Below are 5749 nucleotides of genomic sequence, written 5' to 3' on the forward strand. Positions count from 1 at the left end.
GGGGGGGGGGGGGGGGGGGGGGGGGGGGGGGGGGTGGGGGGGGCTGAAGTCTTCTGGGACTAGCTCTTAACCAGTGGGGTATGCTCTAACCCAAGGTAGGTCATGTCAGAATTGAATTCTAGGACACCCAGTTGTTATCTACAGAAAACTGGAGAATTGCTTGGTGTGGGGAACCCCTCTCCCCCATATTTGGTGACCAGAATGAAGTATTAAGGGTAGTAGGTGAAGAAACAGAGTTTTTCCCTTCAGCTGTTGTAGCAGAGGAAGTGAGTCTTTCCTACTTACTCACCCTCAGTGTTCATGGTCTCCGGTGTGCTGTGGTGTCAAGGGGCTTTAAAATATCCCTCCCATAGCAGAAGTTCGAGGAGAAAGTTTCTCCTAGAGAGAAAACACAGCATGGCAGGGAAAACAGAACTGCCCCATCATGTAGAGACAGCACTCAGCATTTTATACAGGATATTAGAGAGAAGCAAATCCTCCTCTGAAATAGAGACATAGGCAAAAACTGTGTTTCCTAGATCATGAATGGTAACTAATGTATGAAACAATGAGTAAGGGACAGGTGGGGCTAGGTAGGGAGACATACTAGGGGGCTATGTGGTCAGGCTCACAGAAATCCCAAAAATGTGGAGGTGTGGGAAAACCAGGGATAAGGAAACAAACCGGACCACCCTGCCCTAGGCGTTGGGGTGGGTGTCTTTTTTATGATAATTACCAGTGACCAACAAAGAATAACCAGACCCTAAAAAGGAAGTAAGCCATTGAAGGTATTATCTCTAGTACTTGCTCAATGGTGATATCAATAGAGATGTTAAAAGGATTTCAGTTCCCTGGTTAGCTTTCTATAAAAGACCAATCCTTTTGTGTGTTCCTCTGATAATTCAAGTTGGATAATGTCTCACCTCCGCTCAGAACCTTGTAATGGATTCCCATATCACTTGGAATGAATCTAAAATCTTTACCGTGACATCTGGGTTCGGACTCCCTGCTACCTCTCAAATCTACCCCTCTTTGCCCTCACCTAAGCCACACCGGCTGCTTGGCTGTTCCTTCAACATACCAGACACTCTTGCTTCAGGGTCTTTGTGTTTTTAATTTCTTCCTGGACAGATAAACTTCCTCCCAAAGACACAGCTCACTTTCTCACTTTCTCCAGGTCTCTGTTCAAAATCACTTTATCGGGAAGACTTTCTCTGGAGACATTCCCTCAGATAAAACACACACACACACACACACACACACGCACACACACGTCCTTCCCAGCCATTCTGTATCCCTTTACTCTGACCGATTCTTCTTCTTGGCACTTAGTGCCACCTGAGGTATTATTTATTTGTTTATCGTCCCTCTTACTGCAGTAGGATGAAAGCTCCATGAGGGCATTTAGTTGCGCTCTCTGCTGGACCCCAGCTCCTAGGGCAGCTCCTCACACAGGGAAGGCAGGTGAGAAATATGTGTGGAGTGTATGAATGAACTCCACACAGGAGCTGTCTACTCCTACTTGCTTAAGCATTTTTTTGGGGGGAAAAGAAGATTTTATAAGGATTTCCTCCAGAGCCCCTGAGGAGATGCGGTCAAGGAGGGTGCTACCCCTCACACGGTGCTCTGCTTCTGCCCTCAGCACAGAGGGCTGTGGCCCCAGGTAAGTGAGGTTCAACTGTGTGAGAGATGTCGCTGTGAGGTGTTTATGACGCTGTTCTTAGGAGTGCAGGCCCCATGAAATGGAGCCATCCAAACCAGTCCAACAGGAGTGAGGGCAGGATTCTGCCCAGACTAGTAAAAAAGAGAGAATCATGGGGGCCTCCCAAGCCTTGATTCTGTCCACGCCGAGTGAGAAGGGCAAGGAGGGCACTCTCGCTGAGGAACAGGGGCCGAGACGGTGAGGGGGACAGGGCGTCGTCGTCCCAACGCACAAAGGATATCGAAGCTGCAGCCTGTTTTGCCATGAAAGCAGACACTGCAGGGGAGCAGGCCTCACTTTCAGATTCATCCATTCATTTGGCACCTGTTTACTGAGCCTGTGCTATGTGCCAAGCATGACTTTAGGCCTTAGAAGACTGTTCCAGGAGCTGAGGAGGCCTGGGAGATGGGCCACGGGCCACAGGGAGGGGCCCAAGTTGGCTCAGGAGAGTGCCAAGATCTCCCCTTCAGTTCAGAGTCTTACTTTTTTCTCCCCGGGTGCTGAGGCTGGGTTGCCTCTCCACCTCCACCAGGGATCAGTGCTGCCTGTGTCACCGAGGATGCTGGTGACCCAGGGAGGCACTGAGCAGCCCCCGGAGGTTCCCACCACAGCTTCTCACCATGAGGGTTCCTCAGCCCCTTGTCTTAACTGCTGCAAACTCCCCAGGGGACAGAGGGTCAGTTCCACCACCTGCTGTTCTGTGCTCTAGACCCAGAGCTCTGTCCGCTGATGGCCTCCCTCCCCCAGCTGCCCTACAGCCCGCTACTGGCTCTGGCTTTGTAGCTTGTTGGGGGCGAGGAAGCCAGCTGGGTCCGGCGAAGAAGCAGGAAATGGAGCAAGATATGTTTCTTCAGGGCATACCTTTAGGGGCGTTTCTTTAGGGATGTTGGCCGGGGCTGTGGGTGAGGAGGTCTCGGGTAGCCATAAGAGAGGGCCAAACTCTAGGCCAGTGGGCCGTGTTGGGAATTCAGAATGGACCCCAGTCCCTGATGCGGGCCCCCCAGGCACTGACACTCGAGGCCGGTTCTGACCCTGCCTAGGCCTGGAGGGCAATGGAAGATCCACTGAATGCTCAGTGGGACATGCTAACCCTGAAGTCTTACAGGCTGGCCTGATCCATTCACCCCCTCGGCACGGGCCACAGGGCCGTCTCGGTTTCACAGGACTCTGGGAGTGGCAGGCCTGCGGATGTCTGTGTTCTCCCTGGCAGCTGGAGGGGGTGAAGTCACCGGCACGGCTGAAGCAGCTGGGTGAGGCGAAGACATGCAAAGGCTGCCGCGACCTGGTTTCCAGAATTGGGCACTCCCTCCCTGGCCTGTGCAGGGAGTTCTGGGCATGATGAGCCCAGTGGCGCTGGGGCTGTCCTCACAAGTATAATGACTTTGGGTCATTGCTAGGGGTGCTTCCGGCACCCCGGTTGTCCGATTCAGAGGAGAAGAGATGTATCTCACGGGCTCGTAGACTTTTCAGTTTTTGTATAAGAACATTCCGAGCTCTGAGTGCAGTGGTTTGTATTTTTCAGGGCATATTTGTACAAGCTACTTCTGAGAGAACCCAGGCCTGCTGCAGAGCTGACCAGAGCATTGGCAGAGTCCGGACACAGGGCTGTGACTGAGCATCAGTTCCCCAGGCAGGGGAACCAGCGAGTGACAAGGAAGAGCAAATCAAGGACAGCAAAAAGCATTCCCTGAGACCTCCAAATACCCGAAGTGAGGTGCGGCTGAACCGGGCTTCCACCTCAGAAAAAGGGAGCTGGGAGGCAGAAGGGGAGCTCATTATTATTATTCAAAATTAAGTTGTTTTTGTTTTTTTCTTAAATGACCTTGTCTGGCAGCCACAGGTTGCTGAGGTCTGGCCACTGGAGTGAAACAAGCAGGGTTGTAAAGTATTTCACAAAATCAGAGAAGTTTCTGCCTAGAGCCTGGCACCTTTGAGCACAGCGCTAGAAGCACGGGAGAGCATTCATGGGACAGACATTGCATTTTCACAAGTGGCACCAGTGCTGAGGCCGAGGCGAGGTGCCCTCGCCGCAGGCTTGTGAACGGGGGACGCTGGTGGAGAGGAGCAGGGCAGGAGGGGGGACGGGGCGAAAGTGCTTGACGCTGACTCTAGCCCACAGATGGGTTTCTGAGCACATAGGACACACCTCCTGAGAAATGCCCAAAATACTTGAGGGCAACGTGCCGGGCCCTGGAGCCCCGAGTGGGCAAGTGGGGACGAAAGCAGGACATCTCCACTTGCTGATGCAAACATAACTTTGTTTGTATCCATAGACTGACGGATATGGGGACTTTTGGGTTATGCTTACAAGAGTCCTGGGAGGCACTCAGGATTTCTGTTACAGAGAGGGAAGTAGCCATAGGGCAAAGTTTCCTGGCCCTCAGGTGCTCCTCTTCATCCCCACTGCTGAGAGCAGACAGGGCCATAGGCGAGGTCTGTCCCCTCACACAAGTGATGGAAGGCCAGCAATGGCCTCCCAGGGGCCCCCACTGAAGCTGCAGGACACTTAGGTATGGCAGGTGGGAGACAGCTGGGGGAGAGGCCTCAGCCTTCCTAGTCCCTCTAGACCAAGAAAACCCTGAGCTGGCTCCTCTCCTTCCCCATTATTTTCTTGGCAGTTCTAAGCTCTAACCTTACTTTCTCCCTGCCTCTTCACGACACAGGCTCCCCTGGCCTAGCGGCTTAGCCCACCTCACGGCCCCCTCTTCCTGCAGGTTTATGGGTCCCAAAAGACTTCTGAGTCTTTGGGGTTGAAAGGGGAACATCTTGTTTACACATTAATAAATCCTCACCAAGGGGTCTTAGAAATTGCTGGTTTCTTACCTCAGACAGAAGATGACTTTCCTTTCCTGTTGACCCCATTCTATCCCCTCATTTCCCATCTGTTTTCTTCTTTCCCCATCTCTGTTACCCTCCCTGTGTTACTTCCCATGCATAAGAAACCACGTGAGTGCTGGTCTGAAGAAAACCATGCTACTTCTTCTGACACGTGTCTGATAGGCTTTTGTGGGGAAGATTTAGGTAGGGATGGGAACACTGGGGAATTCTCCCCCACTGGGAGGTCTACAAGGCACTTTACCCGTTTACAAAGCCCCTTCATACACCAGGAACAAACACCCAGATAGCAACTGGTCATCATCGAGCTCTGGTAATGCCTATCTGGAAGTGGTTTGCCCACTTTGAACACCACCATCTGGACCACAGTTAGCATCCGAGTTCACGTAACTTGCCTCACCAGGACTCCAAAGCCCTGCAAATTTGACTTACATGAATTAAGAAGGGTTCTTTCAGGGACGCCTGGGTAGCTCAGTTGGTTAAGCGTCTGCCTTCGGCTCAGGTCATGATCCCAGGGTTCTGGGATCGAGTCCCACATCCAGCTCCCTGCTTCTCCCTCTGTCTGCTGCTTCCCCTGCTTGTGTGCTCTCTCTCTGACAAATAAATAAATAAAGAAAAATCTTTAAAAAAAAAAGAGTTCTTTCACTCAGAATTTTATTTATACAAAAAATAATTCTTTTTGATTGCTTGAGACATGTGAAAACTACCAGAATAATTCGCACAGTTCACCAGCAGTCAATTACACAATGACCACAACTTCTGCAGAGCTGCCCGCTGTTCAGTATGGGAGCCACTAGCCACATGTGCCTATTTAAATATTTTAATTAATGACAATTAGGTAAAATTGAAAATGCAGGTCTTCAGTTGCACTAGCCGTATTCCCAGTGCTCAGTAGCCACATGTCACTGGTGCGGCCGTATTAGTCAGCCCAGGGAAAGAACGTTTCTACCATCCTCGACGGTCTTACCTTGGCTGTGTTCTAGAATGTCATTAAATCTAACCTCTTCACACTCTGGAATTCCCATCTGTATGTTCCTCATCCTTGATTCAGAGGCTTTCTTATCTGTGTCCTTCGTCCCACGCTGTCTGACTTGGAAGGAACGTCTCTTGATATCTTTGCTGAACTGCCTGTTAAAATGAATTTGGTCTTTCCATCTGCAATCGCTTGGAGTTTACATTTTAGGTACAGAAATTTCTTCAACTAGTTCTGCACCAACTTGAGAGAGTGAGTGC

Source organism: Phoca vitulina, unplaced genomic scaffold, assembly GCF_004348235.1.
Source record: "Phoca vitulina isolate PV1807 unplaced genomic scaffold, GSC_HSeal_1.0 scaffold42, whole genome shotgun sequence".
Taxonomy (NCBI): Eukaryota; Metazoa; Chordata; class Mammalia; order Carnivora; family Phocidae; genus Phoca; species Phoca vitulina.